The sequence below is a fragment of the Pongo abelii genome, chromosome 15 (genome assembly GCF_028885655.2).
Source record: "Pongo abelii isolate AG06213 chromosome 15, NHGRI_mPonAbe1-v2.0_pri, whole genome shotgun sequence".
Lineage (NCBI taxonomy): Eukaryota > Metazoa > Chordata > Mammalia > Primates > Hominidae > Pongo > Pongo abelii.
In genome coordinates this window covers 88,202,540-88,220,601 of record NC_072000.2, presented here as the reverse complement: position 1 = coordinate 88,220,601, position 18,062 = coordinate 88,202,540, and the positions used below count along the sequence as shown (strand labels likewise).

At 36.7% G+C, this 18,062-nt stretch overlaps 1 long non-coding RNA gene across 2 annotated transcripts; it reads left to right on the top strand.

Annotated features, from left to right (window-relative positions):
- The first annotated feature begins 493 nt into the window (after positions 1-493).
- Positions 494-17,553, top strand: LOC134759975 (uncharacterized). 2 transcript variants are annotated; one of them, XR_010136878.1, is made up of 3 exons: positions 494-857; positions 1,794-1,887; positions 17,301-17,553. It is a non-coding gene; the product is annotated as an uncharacterized LOC134759975 (long non-coding RNA). The 2 variants fall into 2 exon arrangements; XR_010136879.1 differs by lacking the exon at positions 17,301-17,553 and adding an exon at positions 13,815-14,123.
- Positions 17,554-18,062: the final 509 nt, after the last annotated feature.

The window sequence follows — 18,062 nt, the reverse complement described above, 5'->3', positions numbered from 1 at the left end:
AACATTGCAGTTATGTGATTACATCAAACACTTTCATATGGAATATAGATGGTGGAAGTTTTTTTGTTTGTTTGCCTTTTGTTTTTTTCAATGTGGTGGAGTGGAAGGTGCAAATAATTTAGGGAGATCGTAAAGTTTTGACTGAGGTGTACATCCCCAAGCAAAGACATGCAGTGGGTAGTTGGATATAAGGATCTGGAGCAAAGGTGAGATGTTTGTCAGAAGTCATTCAAAGTGTCTAAGGGGATTAACGTGCATATGCATAGACAACAGAACCTTGTTCAGAACCTAAAGTCAACCACATGAAGTTGGGGATTAGAAACAGAACATCCTACAAACATATAAAAGGTAATAGTTGTTAACACAGAAGCAAACTCAAAAAAGCCTCCTGTTGAAGATCAAAGAGAATGTTGAGGAGACATAGAATGTCAATTATGTCAAAGAATATAGAAGTGTCACATGAATCTGTCAGTTTTGGGAGCTTTAAAACCACTTGTGACTGACACATTATTGCTTTCCAGGAAGTGGTAGGGATGACAAAAAAGCATATTCCAACAGGGCTTTGGAGAGGATAAAGTCCAAGAAGTACTGAAACCAAGAGTGACTTAAATTTTTAAGAATCTTCATTTTAAAGATAAGTAGTAGTCCACATAGGAATGCATGGTATTCAATGATGATTTCCTACTTTTATTCAAGGGATAGGAACATGCTATTGTGATCAGAAAGAAAAGTCAAACAAAAAGAAGAGGCCAAAGGAAAGGATATGGTCAGAAAAAATCAAACAAAAAGAAGAAGGTGATAAAGGAAAACAGATGGTAGTGGTTCCTATCAAGATCTTAGAGAAAGAGAATATTAAGGTGATTGCAGATGAGAATGTAGGTGTAAGGACAGGAAACTGAGGGTATATACACATGATGTCTTCATAACTTCTCACAGATAAATTTCTTATTAATGTACCAGGTTTTACAGTAAAAGTTCTGAAGACTTTGATAAAAATCTACCTTCTTAGAAGACTGGAAGTGTTGACCAGGACCACGTAAAGCTATTGACAGATGACAGTGAAGACCCAGACAGAAAAGAAACTTGTTCTTTGATGCCAATCCATACAAAAGTATACTTTTTTCTCAACTGGTTTTCCATATGAGAGAGAAAGAAAGTTAAATTTTAGGATCTCTTGAAGATCAGAAATTTTGAGAAAGAGAGAATCAATGAAATTCAGAATTTGGTGGAGTTGGTAAAAGATTCAGATGATTAAATGTTAGACAAGGCTATCTAACAGTAAATTATTGTCCCAGTGAGAAAAAGGGTGATACCAATCAGAATGTGGTCAAATAAAGTACCAGAATTATTGATATCAAAAAAATTAATGTGAGTGATGAAGTGGAATATTAGTGATTGTAGTCAAAGAACAAAGTTAAGATTTTAGAGATGGAGAAGCCAATAGCCACTATGGGGAAAGGATTGGAAAAGATTAGAAGTGCAGGCCATTGGTTAAGACTCCTATGGAAGAGGTGAGGCTAGGCAGCTGTATGTGTTATCATCAGGGATGGAAAAATCTCAGGATAATGAGAGGAGTGGGGCGGAAGGAAATCCTATCAACCTGGAGCCTAAGCAATTTGATGACGGAGAGGGGATGATGTAGGTGTTAGGATATAACCAGGGAGCAGATGTCAGAGTAGATTGGTTAAAGTTGACTCCAAGGAAATAACAGCTATTTAACAGGAGGGTAGATAAATAGTGTATCAGTTTCCTAGAGTGGTGTTTCAGCTATTATTGTGTTGCTTATTCTCTAGGGAGACAAATTGGAGTGATATCCAACTAATCAGAAGCTGGATGTAGTTGAAGGACTTCTTGTTCTAATTTATCTGGCTGTGTCTTCACTGAGCAGTAAACATAAACTGTATTAAAATTTGGTAAGAGATGATATTTGATGAGGGTTTTAAAAAGTGTTCAATAAAGAAGTCCCCTGGATAGGTAAAGTTATTTTAAACTCAAAGACAGAGAAATGGCATTGAAAACATTTATAGTACAAATAAACTTGTGTTCTATCCAATCCAAAATCAGTGAGCTATAAATGGTGCAGTTAACAAAACACACAGTTTAGTCATCATTTCAATTGCAAAAGGCATATTTATCAAGTGTCATTAATTTACATGATTAAGTGTCAAGTGGATGATTCATAAATTTAGGCTCATTTTACAAAGCAGACATATCTCCCAGTAGGGGTCAAGGAGCTGAGTAGGAAGAACTAGATTAAATTTGGCCTAATGTTTCAAAGAAGTTTTAGCTTTGTATCAACAATTTAGCTTGCAATTATGGTCAGTGATATATGGATCCTCTAGATATTCATCCAAACTAAAGTGACAACAGAATAATCCACCTGCATTCTTGGGGAAATGTTGCATCCTTAGGAATTTAGGATATGTCATTTAAAAATTATCATGTCATTAAAATAAAGTTGGTTTTGCCTGAAGATTAGGCCTTAGGAAGCTTGATTGAGTGAAAGGAGAGAAGAAACATGAATAAGAACACAAATAATATGAGGAGATCTCTGCATAAAATGGGAGATTTTCAAAATCTCTTTTACATCTCATCTTCTTGCAGAGGGCACACATTCTTATTAATCCAGGGTGTAATAATGTAATAGATACTCATCGAATGTTGTATTTTGCAGCATTCATCTGTTGAAAGACTTGGGCACTTTTCATTACTTTATTGTTCATCTCTCAATAGCATTTTCCAGGTTTGGGTTGATAGAATTGAATTCATGGGTTATACACAGCCAGGACCTTATGTGAATAAAATGGAGTGGGGTATTTTAAATATTTGAACTCATGCTTTTGAATTCAAGGAAATACTTTGAGGTTGTAATATTCTTGCTAAACTACTGCTCAGAACCTCAAAGGATACCTGCATTGAAAGTAGCTCTTTCATTGTCATTTTATGTCTTATTAACAGCAATTTTTTTAAAAAAAAGATGTACTGTGGTACATAAGAAGTTAAAATGTTATTTGCCTCACACCCCACATTTATTCTCCATCATCTTCTAGTTCTATAACGACAGCTATTGTGGTTTTACTGATATAAATTGATCAAAACAAGCATTTGATTTCAGCCAAAGCTGTCCATTAATTTTTTGAAGAAAATTCTTCTCCCTTTCCTTTCTCCCACCTTCCCTATTCCTCTCTTTCTTCCTTTCTCCATTTTTTTCTGTCAATTTTCCCTTTTTCCTGTGTAGACACTATACAGAAATGTGAAACAACGGGGAAGGAATGCAGAAAACCTACAAACTGAGATGTGTTGAATTGAAGCTGAGTAAATTGTTTGGATGGAAAAGTTTTCTGAGGACCTGAGCTCATTCTTTGCAAAGGCCCTTTTAAGTCTAGACACACACACATTTCTGAATCTGTAGAAATGATTTGTATGCTGGCCTAATCCTGGAGTGCTCTGATTATAGAATTTGGAAGTGAGGCATTTCTAAAACAAAAAGGAATGGTGAGGTCTTTGGTGATGAAAACCTCAGCAAAAATAGAATGATTCAGAAAGCAAGAGCATCTGGTTTAACAAATAAGCAACTCAGAAAAGAGGCTTGTCTCATGTCACTGCTGGGCTTTCTGAAAGCCTTTTTGAATGTTTCACCAATGCACTGGTTTCCTAGGGCTGTTATAACTGGTTGGCTTAAAACAAAAAAAATGTATCCTCTCACAGTTCTCTGGGATAGCATTTGGAAACCAAGGAGTCTCAGGGCTGTACTCTCTGAAGGCTCAAGGGAAGCATTTCTCCTTCCCTCTTCTTAGCGTCTGGTAGATGCCAAAAATTCTTGCAGACATATCACCCAAATCTCTACCTCTACTGTCACGTGGTATTTTCTCTATGTTTTTTCTGTGTCTAAATTTTCTTTCTGTTTTTAGAGTTCAAATCATGGAAAAGGTCTTATTCTAATACAATATGAACTCATCTTACCTTGACAGTATCTGAAAAAGCCCTATTTGCAAATAAGATCACATTCACAGGTCTGAGAGTTTAGGTCTTCAACATACACAGCTTCTTTTAGGGGAAACACAATTCAGCCCACAGCACCTGACACATAATGTTCAGGATTTTTTTGAATCAGTTTTATTGTTATTTTTCTTGCCAGTTCGCTTAGGTTTTAGGTTTGTTTTTGTTTGGTTGTTCCTTTGTATTTAAATTGGAAGTGTGTCTTTAACCTTTCGGTTACGTGCAGATAAGTGGGATATCATTATAAATGAACATAAAAAGCAACTTTTCTTTCCACAGCAACAAAGAAAAACTTTAAGAGAAAACACTTAAAATCATGAAGCATATCTCTTTGCTTTACATCACATTTAACATTTTTTTCTCCATATCAAGGCTTTTTACCATTATTAATCTTACCATTTCTCATCTTATTTTTTAATAGACACTTTCTACATTTCAGGAAAGCACCTATTTCCTTCTTTTTCCTTATTCTTCTGATACTCAATTCTTATCTCCAAGCATTTTTTTTTCAAGGGATTGCCTTTAGAAAAAAACAATGTATTAGTCCATTTTCACACTGCTATAAAGAAATACCCAAGACTGGGTAATTTATGAAGGAAGGAGGTTTGACTCAGTTCCACATGGCTGGGAGGTCTCGGGAAACTTATACTCATGGTGGAAGGTGAAGGGGAAGCAAGGACCTTCTTCACTTGGTGACAGGAGAGAGAAGAGTGAGGGAAGGAGGAACTTGCCAAACACGTAAAACAATCAGATCTCCTGAGAACTCACTCACCTGTGAGAACAGCATGGGAGAAACTTCCCCCATGATCCAATCACCTTCTACCAGGTTCCTCCCTCAACACCTGGGAATTACAATTCAAGATGAGATTTGTCCCTTTGGGTGGGGACACAAAGCCTAACCATATCATACAAGATAGTATACACCCACAAAGCATTTAAATCAAGAATCTTTTACAAATTAACAATAAACTGCTATACATCAGAGCAATATAAACGTCAGCATATAGACACATATGTATTAGCATACACAATTCCAAAAGTCTTGGTCTGAGCTATTTTAATCAAGTTCCTTAGCATCTTTCTGATTTATCCTACAAAGATTCTGAAGCTAGGATTGTGACTTTATACACAGTGTGAGTAAGCTATGTCCATTTTAAATCAAAAAGAATAAAATATTTTGGTGATGGCAACTCAGCTGCCCTACGAGATGCACCGTTTTATTCTTCACCATAGTTATTTAGCTGTTTTCAACTTGCTCCATGTTCCCCAGATCTCCTATCTAACTAGACCCTCCATCATTCTCAGGGATCCTGTATTAGTCTATTCTCATGCTGCTAATAAAAACATACCTGAGACTGGATAACTTATAAATGAAAAAGGTTTAATTGACTCACAGTTCCACATGGCTAGGGGGCCTCACAATCATGGTGGAAGGCGAATGAGGAGCAAAGTCACGTCTTATATAGAGGCAGGCAAGGGAGCATGTGCAGGGGAACTCCCCTTTGTAAAGCATTCAGATCTTGTGAGACTCACTATCACAAGAACAGCATGGGAAAGGCCCATCCCCATGACTCAGTTACATCCCACCGGGACCCTCCCATGAAATGTGGAGATTATGGGAGCTACATTTCAATATGAGATTTGGGTGGGGACACAGCCAAACCATATCAGATCCCTTGTTCTAAACCTCAAGTAGAAAGTAGAAGTTGCTATACAGGAACTTTCTTCATTTCCCACCAAACAACCTGCAAATGTTTTCATGTGCATCTGTGTGCTCCCTTCTTTTTCTCTCTTCTCCCACATTCATATAAGCAAATTGCATCCACTTTTTATTTTCTACAAGCTTAACCACTGCTATGTGCTTAAACTAAATTCCTACTTTCCTCATCAACCCCCACCTTCACTCTCACCAAACAAATAAACAAACAATAAACCTATTTGTCCTTGAACATTCTCTTGTACAACAATGGAAATAATAACAACTTGTTGCCTGAGGTAGTGTTTATTAATATCCTCTTCACCCCATTGGTGGAAGAGGAATTCCTGCCCTAGAGTTATGAAGATGGTTGAGTACACTACACCCAACACTGGACAGATGAGGTCCATGGCAGCTTATTAGTGACATACACTCACATCTTGGGGGATGATGACACCGTGCTATGCAGGACCACAAATGGATTTCCCTTGGGAAATAGGTGAATAAGCAGGGGCTGTGGGAGTTAGGCTTTATAGTATTAGGAGGGTAGGGTAAACCTTGGTTCCCATAGGAAGATGTGATTGGCTTGTTTGAATGGTTCTGTGGGCTGGTAAGAAACTGAAATCTTCTACACAGATGTAAGCAGGCACTGTTCTTGGTCTCCATGATAAAGAAGGAGGTATGGCTATGATACCTTTTCCATGAGACCACAATGGCGAGATGCACTTGGGCTAGGACATTTGAGTTCATCTTGGTTTTCCCCAGATATTAAAGAACACATATACTGGGTCTTTATTTTAGACTTTATACCACAATTAGGGCATTCTTGGGTGATCCTCTTTTTTCTATTTTTCCTTTACCACACAATTATTTTGTGTACTCTGCCAACTTGAACAAAATAATAGATTTTGTAAGTTTACATCATCCCTCTCATCTCCTCATAATTTTTCTGGCTTCTGTCTGCACATCCTCTAGAATTTGACTTAGCAGCCACCTGTCCTGGGTCTAGGTCTCCTCTGTCAACTTCCCTGAGGTTGTGATAAGTGCCACTCTTGTTGCTTTCACAGCATTCTGTGTTTAACCTATCACCAAATATATCATTTTTGGGAATAATTATTTACTCCTTTTTTCCCACATTAGATTCTAAGCTTTAGATGTCAGAAACTATGTTTTGTGTATGTTTTCCCTGGTGTATGGCACACAGTAGGTGCACAGTAAATACATGTTTAATTTTTTTTTAAATGACAGTGAACTGAATATACATCTATCTTAATATGAAAAGAGCAGCATGGTTAAAATACTTAAACCCAAGTATCCAGAACACTTCTGATTTTTTTATTAGAAGTTTTCTTCCCTACCTTTTCTCATCTTGCTACTCACTAAGCTTTGTTTTCAAACAGAATCCTAGCCGGCACATCAGTGATGTATTGGTTTCCCCAGGTTCCTAGGAAGCACTTTGATCTTCATGGGACAACATTAATTCTTGCTATTGGTCTGAGAACCCAATAGAGTGGTGTAATTTATATCCGCTTTCATCCCTCTGGCAGTCCCCGGCAGCACCTGCCAGGGTATGGCTGCTGTATCAGCAAAGCAAATGGGAAGCAAATGAATGTATATTGTGGTCCCCAAAGAGAAACCTGTTACCACTGCAACTAAGCTTGACAGGTTAGAACTCCCATTTGACTCCAAAGAACATGAAATGCTCCACTACTTTTTGAAATCATTTGCTTATATGTGGCTGCAGTTCACACTTCCCAATATGTCCTTTTCCTTCATACCCCAAGGGGAAGAGAAATATGAGCCTATTCCATTCAGAGATCACTGAATAATATTTGCTGCTATCAGATTTATTGGCTTTAGGATTGTTATTTGTTGGAAATATGTGGTGAGTCTCAAAGCCAACAACATTTCCCCAGGGTGCCCATTAGCCAGAAGGGGAGGACAGTTGTAAACAATCTGTTTTGTAAAATAGAGGTGTCTAGAAGAAGAGGAATCACAATGGTGTTTGTTGAATATTTCATGGCCTAGAATGTACAGTTTACAGACAGGGAGGGAATTATAGAGGATAGTCACACAAAAATATAATTTCTAGGAAAGGGATATTTTCTCCTTTCTGTCAATAGTTTGGTACAGGAAGCTAGAATATGAGTGAGTAGTGAGGAGAGAAAATAAATGCCATGCGTAAAATGTCAGAAGAATTAGGTTTTCAGATTCGTTGGAACGATGATCCTTTTCACTGATTACCTATGAAATGCTTTTATATTTGTGTGCTTTGTCACAGGCTTCAGATTATTTGTTTCATTTCAGTTAGTAAACAATGCCAATGGACAGAAATAGCAGTGGCACATTTTTTTTTTTCTAGAGGTAAGAACATGGCCTAAAAGAGGATGTATTCAACTCACAGGCTTTATTCTGCCATCCATGGCACCTCTAGGTTCCACAAGATAGAAAAAATCTTCAAAATTACACACCAAAGTCTGTGTGTGTGTGTATGTGTGTGTATGTGGGTGTACACATATCAAAATCTCTAAAATTACACACCAAAATGTGTTTATACATATGTATATACTTTTATGGAATGAGTGTGCATAGCTTTAATCAGATTCTCATACCCCCTCATTGCTACTTTACCTAAATTTGTGTTACAGTTATATCGAAAGAACTAAAAGGGAGAGAGACAGAGAGAGAAAGATGTAGCCAAATGGATAGAAATTCACATGACTTTGTTGATTGCTTTGCTTTGACTTTCAGCCAACATTCTGACTCTCCAGTTATGCCACTTAAATGCCTTAAATATTTGCTTATTTAAAATTATAGAAAAGATATAATTGTTTATTGTTAGTATTTTATTTTCCTTTGGTCAGTGACTTGTTTTTACTATTTTTCTTTGTATTTTTTATGCAGTGCCTTATTTCAGAAAAATTATAATTTTTCTGAAGGCCTAATGCAATTGTTATAAAATAACGCAGTTCTTCACCAGCAATGGAACAAAGCTAGACAGATAATGACTTTGATGAGTTGAGAGAAGAAGGCTTCAGACGATCAAACTACTCCGAGCTACAGGAGGAAATTCAAACCAAAGGCAATGAAGTTGAAAACTTTGAGAAAAATTTAGATGAATGTATAACTAGAATAACCAATACAGAGAAGTGCTTAAAGGAGCTGATGGAGCTGAAAGCCAAGGCTCGAGAACTACGTGAAGAATGCAGAAGCCTCAGGAGCTGATGCAATCAACTAGAAGAAAGGGTATCAGTGATGGAAGATGAAATGAATGAAATGAAGCGAGAAGTTTAGAGAAAAAAGAATAAAAAGAAACGAACAAAGCCTCCAAGAGATATGGGACTATGTGAAAAGACCAAATCTGCATCTGATTGGTGTACCTGAAAGTGACGGGGAGAATGGAACCACGTTGGAAAACACTCTGCAGGATATCATCCAGGAGAACTTCCCCAAGCTAGCAAGGCAGGCCAACGTTCAGATTCAGGAAATACAGAGAACTCCACAAAGATACTCCTCAGGAAGAGCAACTCCAAGACACATAATTGTCAGATTCACCAAAGTTGAAATGAAGGAAAAAATGTGAAGGGCAGCCAGAGAGAAAGGTCAGGTTACCTACAAAGGGAAGCCCATCAGATTAACAGCGGACCTCTCGGCAGAAACTCTACAAGCCAGAAGAGAGTGGGGGCCAATATTCAACATTCTTAAAGAAAAGAATTTTCAACCCAGAATTTCATATCCAGCCAAACTAAGCTTCATAAGTGAAGGAGAAATAAAATACTTTACAGACAAGCAAATGCTGAGAGATTTTGTCACCACCAGGCCTGCCCTAAAAGAGCTCCTGAAGGAAGCACTAAACATTGAAAGGAACAACTGGTTCCAGCCACTGCAAAATCATGCCAAAATGTAAAGACCATTGAGACTAGGAAAAAACTGCATCAACTAACGAGCAAAATAACCAGCTCACATCATAATGACAGGATCAAATTCACACATAACAATATTAACTTTAAATGTAAATGGACTAAATCCTCCAATTAAAAGACGCAGACTGGCAAATTGGATAAAGAGTCAAGACTCATCAGTGTGCTGTATTCAGGAAACTTGTCTCACGTGCAGAGACACACATAGGCTCAAAATAAAAGGATGGAGGAAGATCTACCAAGCAAATGGAAAGCAAAAAAAGGCAGGGGTTGCAATCCTAGCCTCTGATAAAACAGACTTTAAACCAACAAAGATCAAAAGAGACAAAGAAGGCCATTACATAATGGTAAAGGGATCAATTCAACAAGAAGAGCTAACTATCCTAAATATATATGCACCCAATACAGGAGCACCCAGATTCATAAAGCAAGTCCTGAGTGACCTACAAAGAGACTTAGACTCCCACACATTAATAATGGGAGACTTTAACACCCCACTGTCAACATTAGACAGATCAACGAGACAGAAAGTTAACAAGGATACCCAGGAATTGAACTCAGCTCTGCACCAAGCAGACCTAATAGACATCTACAGAACTCTCCACCCCAAATCAACAGAATATACATTTTTTTCAGCACCACACCACACCTATTCCAAAATAGGTCACATAGTTGGAAGTAAAGCTCTCCTCAGCAAATGTAAAAGAACAGAAACTATAACAAACTGTCTCTCAGACCACAGGGCAATCAAACTAGAACTCAGGATTAAGAAACTCACTCAAAACCACTCAACTACATGGAAACTGAACAATCTGCTCCTGAAGGACTACTGAGTACATAACAAAATGAAGGCAAAAATAAAGAGGTTCTTTGAAACCAACGAGAAAAAAGACACAACATACCAGAATCTCTGGGACACATTCAAAGCAGTGTGTAGAGGGAAATTTATAGCACTAAATGCCCACAAGACAAAGCAGGAAAGATCCAAAATTGACACTCTAACATCACAATTAAAAGAACTAGAAAAGCAAGAGCAAACACATTCAAAAGCTAGCAGAAGGCGAGAAATAACTAAAATCAGAGCAGAACTGAAGGAAATAGAGACACAAAAAACCCTTCAAAAAATTAATGAATCCAGGGGCTAGTTTTTTGAAAGGATCAACAAAATTGATAGACCACTAGCAAGACTAATAAAGAAAAAAAGAGAGAAGAATCAAATAGATGCAATAAAAAATGATAAAGGGGATATCACAACCAATCCCACAGAAATACAAACTACTATCAGAGAATACTACCAACACCTCTACGCAAATAAACTAGAAAATCTAGAAGAAATGGATAAATTCCTCAATGCATACACCCTCCCAAGACTAAACCAGGAAGAATTTGAATCTCTGAATAGACCAATAACAGGATCTGAAATTGTGGCAATAATCAATAGCTTACCAACCAAAAAGAGTCCAGGACCAGATGGATTCACAGCCAAATTCTACCAGAGGTACAAGGAGGAACTGGTACCATGCCTTCTGAAACTATTCCAATCAATAGAAAAAGAGGGAATCCTCCCTAACTCATTTTATGAGGCCAGCATCATCCTGATACCAAAGCCGGGCAGAGACACAACCAAAAAAGAGAATTTTAGACTAATATCCTTGATGAACATTGATGCAAAAATCCTCAATAAAATACTGGCAAACTGAATCCAGCAGCACATCAAAAAGCGTATCCACCATGATCAAGTGAGCTTCATCCCTGGGATGCAAGGCTGGTTCAATATACGCAAATCAATAAATGTAATCCAGCATATAAACAGAACCAAAGACAAAAACCACATGATTATCTCAATAGATGCAGAAAAGGCCTTTGACAAAATTCAACAAACCTTCATGCTAAAAACTCTCAATAAATTAGCTCATATATTGATGGGACATATCTCAAAATAATAAGAGCTATCTATGACAAACCCACAGCCAATATCATACAGAATGGGAAAAAACTGGAAGCATTCCCTTTGAAATCTGGCACAAGACAGGGATGCCCTCTCTCACCACTCCTATTCAACATAGTGTTGTAAGTTCTGGCCAGTGCAGTCTGGCAGGAGAAGGAAATAAAGCATATTCAATTAGGAAAAGAGGAAGTCAAATTGTCCCTGTTTGCAGACGACATGATTGTATATCTAGAAAACCCCACTTTCTCAGCCCAAAATCACCTTAAGCTGATAAGCAACTTCAGCAAAGTCTCAGGATACAAAATCAATGTACAAAAATCACAAGCATTCTTATATATCAATAACAGACAAACAGAGAGCCAAATCATGAGTGAACTCCCATTCACAATTGCTTCAAAGAGAATAAAATACTTAGGAATCCAACTTACAAGGGACGTGAAGGACCTCTTCAAGGAGAACTACAAACCACTGCTCAATGAAATAAAAGAGGATACAAACAAATGGAAGAACATTCCATGCTCATGGATAGGAAGAATCAATATCGTGAAAATGGCCATACTGCCCAAGGTAATTTATAGATTCAATGCCATCCCCATCAAGCTACCAATGACTTTCTTCTCAGAATTGGAAAAAACTGCTTTAAAGTTCATATGGAACCAAAATAGAGCCCGCATCGCCAAGTCAATCCTAAGCCAAAAGAACAAAGCTGGAGGCATCACACTACCTGACTTCAAACTATACTACGAGGCTACAATAACCAAAACAGCATGGTACTGGTACCAAAACAGAGATATAGACCAATGGAACAGAACAGAGCCCTCAGAAATAATGCCGCATATCTACAACTATCTGATCTTTGACAAACCTGAGAAAAACAAGCAATGGGGAAAGGATTCCCTATTTAATAAATGGTGCTGGGCAAACTGGCTAGCCATATGTAGAAAGCTGAAACTGGAATGCTTCCTTACACCCTATACAAAAATTAATTCAAGATGGATTAAAGACTTAAATGTTAGACCTAAAACCATAAAAACCCTGGAAGGAAACCTAGGCATTACCATTCAGGACATAGGCATGGGCAAGGACTTCATGTCTAAAACACCAAAAGCAATGGCAACAAAAGCCAAAATTGACAAATGGGATCTAATTAAACTAAAGAGCTTCTGCACAGCAAAAGAAACTACCATCAGAGTGAACAGGCAACCTACAAAATGGGAGAAAATTTTCGCAACCTACTCATCTGACAAAGGGCTAATATCGAGAATCTACAATGAACTCCAACAAATTTACAAGAAAAAAACAACCCCATCAAAAAGTGGGCAAAGGATATGAACAGACACTTCTCAAAAGAAGACATTTATGCAGCTAAAAGACACATGAAAAAATGCTCATCATCACTGGCCATCAGAGAATGCAAATCAAAACCACAATGAGATACCATCTCACACCAGTTAGAATGGCAATACATTAAAAAATCAGGAAACAACAGGTGCTGGAGAGGATGTGGAGAAATAGGAACACTTTTACACTGTTGGTGGGACTGTAAACTAGTTCAACCATTGTGGAAGTCAGTGTGGTGATTCCTCAGGGATCTAGAACTAGAAATACCATTTGACCCAGCCATCCCATTACTGGGTATATACCCAAAGGACTATAAATCTTGCTGCTATAAAGACACATGCACACGTATGTTTATTGCAGCACTATTCACAATAGCAAAGACTTGGAACCAACCCAAATTTCCAACAATGATAGACTGGATTAAGAAAATGTAGCACATATACACCATGGAATACTATGCAGCCATAAAAAATGATGAGTTCATGTCCTTTGTAGGGACATGGATGAAATTGGAAATCATCATTCTCAGTAAACTATCGCAAGACAAAAAACCAAACACCACATGTTCTCACTCATAGATGGGAATTGAACAATGAGAACACATGGACACAGGAAGGGGAACATCACACTCTGGGGACTGTTGTGGGGTGGGGGGAGGGGGGAGGGATAGCATTAGGAGATATACCTAATGCTAAATGATGAGTTAATGGGTGCAGCACACCAGCATGGCGCATGTATACATATGTAACTAACCTGCACATTGTGCACATGTACCCTAAAACTTAAAGTATAATAATAATAAATAAACAAATAGATAGAAAAGAAAGAAAGAAAGAAGCATAAAAAATCATAAAAAAAATCGTAATGATATTTACAATATTTATTAATTTTTTATGTTTACCATTTCCAGGCAGTATGCTGATTGTTTTACCTGTGGTAGCTACAAAAATCTCGTAAAATATAGAGCAGGATGCCTAGTGGAAACTGAGGCTGAGAAAGATACAACAACTTGTTGAATATCACAGAAAGAATTTGTGATTAAAGATTCACATACAGCCCTCTTCATGATTGCAGAATCTCAGCTTTCAACTACACTGATTCTCCACAGTGATGCATTTCTTGTTGTAATTTAATACAACTCTACAAGGAGAACATGGAATGGAAAAAATCTGACCAGCATTGCATAATATGATAAAAATAACTCATGATTAATTTAAAAGAAGTAGTGTAATTATGTATGATAGTGAGCAAGTTATTTAATAGCTATTTTCAAAGTCTGGTCATTATCAAAAAGTTTCACCAAAACAAAAATAAAATATCAGAAAACAAACATCAGCTGCCAAGAATTGTTAGCTGATGTAAAAGTAATTTGCAAATACTTTGTCCCTATGTATTTCTTCACTGGGACTTAAAAATACAATTACTCATCTATATTTTTCTGATAACTAGGAATGTTCTTGCTACATAGTTCTGGCCAATAATACATAGGGATTTTGTTTAAGATTTTGGCGATTTTTTAAATAAAGATCTGTATATAGATGGCTTTATTCTCTTCTCTAATATCTTAAATGATGCATATGTTTGCTTCAACCATATTGAAAGCATTAAGAACAGGCCTAGAGTACCACTGATGGCCTGAGTCTGACTTTTGAACCACTGAGCGAATGGCAGCAGCTATGCACAAACTGTCAACTATGTGAGAAAATAATTCTCTATAAGTTTAAGTCACTGTTAGAAGTGCTTTATGGTTCTCATGGCCTATATCATTCCTAAATGATAAATATACTCACCATATGGAAAACATTCAGATAGATATGGAATTTCAGGGAAGAAGCAAAACATATTTTTTACACATGACATGATTTTGCATGTAAAATTTTTTGAAGTATCTGTTCACAAGGTATTAGAATTAACGCATGGACTTAACAATATAACTGAGTACAAGGTCAATATATGAAAATTAATTACATTTATTTACAGTAGCAACAAATATTAAAAGTTATTATATATCAACAACATGTTAGACATCAAATATGCAGAAATGAATCTATAAAAAAAAGTCTTTTAAACTAAAACATAACATTATTTAGATAAACTAAAAAAGACAAAATAAAACATAGATCATGTTCGTGGTTTCCCAACCATGGTTCACAATAGTGAACCATAAATCACTATTATAAAGATGTTAGTTTCCCCCAATTTAATTCATAAATTAAATGAAAATCACATCAGGTTTTCTTTTGGCAGAAATTGTACAGCATATTCTACAATTTATATCCAAAGGGCCAGGAATAGCTACATCAATTTTCAAATAAAAAAAATAAAACTGAAGGATTTATACTCCCAGATTTATTGTAAAGTTACAATAATTGAGACTATATGAAATATTTGTAACAATAGATAAATATACAGATAAAACTGAAAAGAGATTGAAATGGTAGTTTGAACATACAGAGTCACCTGATTTATAGAAAAGGTATCATTGCAGTCTGGTGAGTAAAAATGCTATTTTCCATAATTGATGCTAGGTCAATTGGATAGCTATGTGGAAATAAATACATTTTTACTGTACATTACATCATATACAAAAACTAATTTCTGATGGTTTATAAAACAATAAAGATTCCAGAAAAATATGATGGAATATTCTATTCACGACCTTGAGATAGACAAATTTTATAAAACGAGTAACTATGTAGCACTAACAGTAACTATGAAGGAGAAATGATGAATAGACAAATTCTGATTTAAGGATTTCTACCTATTAAAAGAAGCAATTACGAGTATAAAAAGTAACTAATAATGTGAAACATTTGCAATACATATATCTAATGTATTAACACATCAAGGACTCATATAGAGCTTATTTATTTTTATTTATTTTTTATTTTATTTTTTTGAGATGGAGTCTTGCTCTGTTGCCCAAGCTGGAGTGCAGTGGCACGATCTAGGCTCACTGCAAGCTCCGCCTCCTGGGTTCACGCCATTCTCCTGCCTCAGCCTCCCGAGTAGCTGGGAATACAGGTACCCGCCACCACGCCTGGCTAATTTTTTTTTTTTTTTTTTTTTTTTGGCATTTTTAGTAGAGACAGGGTTTCACCATGTTAGCCAGGATGGTCTCGATCTCCTGACCTCGTGATCTGCCCGTCTGGGCCTCCCAAAGTGCTGGGATTACAGGCGTGAGCCACTGTGCCTGGTCCATATACAGCTTATTTTTAAACATCCTACATATCAATACGAAAAATCATATACTACAATGAAAAATGGTAAAAATACAATGTCACTTTATAAAAGAGAGTATTTTAATTACTCTTTAGCATAAAATTGTGGCTTAGTGTTTTTAATCATCAGGAAATATGAGTTAAAAATCATGATAGAATATTATCACACCTCTACCAAAAGACAAATAAAAGGTAGAAAATACAAAGTGTTAAGAAGAATGTGGAGCAACTGGAATTATCTCATTACTGCTGGTTCAAATGTGAATCGATACAACCTCTTGAGAAAATTGATTAACATATGCCAATGACTCAGGGTTTTCCAGTTGCAGGCATATACAAGAGACACGGACAAAAATCTTCATAGCTGTATTTCTTGCAATAGCCTATAAGTGGAAACTACCTAAATGCCTAGTAATAGTAAAATGGTAAAATTTTACTGCACACAAGGACATACTATTTTACATCGGCAAATAAGTAAATAACATCCTACTAATTAACATGACTGAACACACAATTATAATGTTGCATACAAAAGGCAAGACACAAATGAGCATATACTGTACCATTTTATTTGGTTAAATTTATAAAACAGGTACAATTAATTTGTACTTTGAGAAGGCAGTATAGCGATTCAGTGACTGGGAAGGGTCATGAGAGTCTTCTGGGTTCTGTCAATGTTCTGTTTTTTTTGTTTTTTTTTTTGTTTGTTTGTTTGTTTTGAGACGGAGTCTCGCTCTGTCACCCAGGCTGGAGTGCAGTGGCGCCATCTCGGCTCACTGCAAGTTCCGCCTTCCGGGTTTACTCCATTCTCCTGCCTCAGCCTCCAGAGTAGCTGGGACTACAGGCGCCCACCACCATGCCCGGCTAATTTTTTGTATTTTTCGTAGAGACGGGGTTTCATCGTGTTAGCCAGGCTGGTCTCCATCTCCTGACCTCGTGATCCACCCAGCTTGGCCCTCCAAAGTGCTGGGATTACAGGCGTGAGCCACCGCGTCGAGCCTTGTACTGTTTCTTAAGTTAAGTGTTGATTACATGAATGAATTCACTTTGGAAAAAATAATCGAGGTGGTATCTTCAATTTTTGCACTATTTATACATGAATGATACACTTCAACAAACAACTTATTTAAAAAGAAAGCTTTTTGGCTCTACTGTATTCTTTTTCTGTCACCCAGGAAGAAGATATGATGGTTGAAGTTACAAGGACTCCATGTTGTAACCAAGAGCCGATCTTGATCAATGGAGCTACATAAAGCATGTTGAAATGCAAAGAAAGATAGAAGGAGCCTGTGGTACTGAAAACATTGAGGATTCTCTGAACCAGCCTTGGCTACCCCACCATTTAACTTGAGAAAAAATATTTCTTTCCTCTTTAAGCTGTTCTTCTACCAAACGTATCAGTAAATAAAAATATATTAAATTAAAACAGATGTTTGAGCTTTCAGTGTTGTCAGATTGGCTACTTTGTAGAAAGAGAACAATGTTCTCTCTTTCTCTTCTGGGTCTGTTAGATTATACAGAAATGAGGTTGTTAAGAGGATATTCTCTGACATTGCCATATTAACATTTGAAATTTATCTGAAGCCTTTTTCACCCTGACTGGCCCATTTAGGAGTAGCTACTGTACAGAGTAAAGCTTTTATTACTGTGCAAACTCTATGATACTGGAACTTACTTGTGTACATTACAGTCTTTCCTATGATATTGTGAGCTTTTTCAGAGAGAGGGATCTGTCACTTTTACCATTATATTACAGTTCATGGATTAACATTGCTTTAAAATGAGTTAAATTTAATAGAACAGTGAGAATATGCCTCAGCTTCAAAATGACAGAAATCAAGTCCAACAAAATCCATGCAACTTAATGAACATTCACTGATTTGAACTAATTTAAAATAAAATTATTCCACTAAAGGAGGAAGGACAAAGATAGTGAT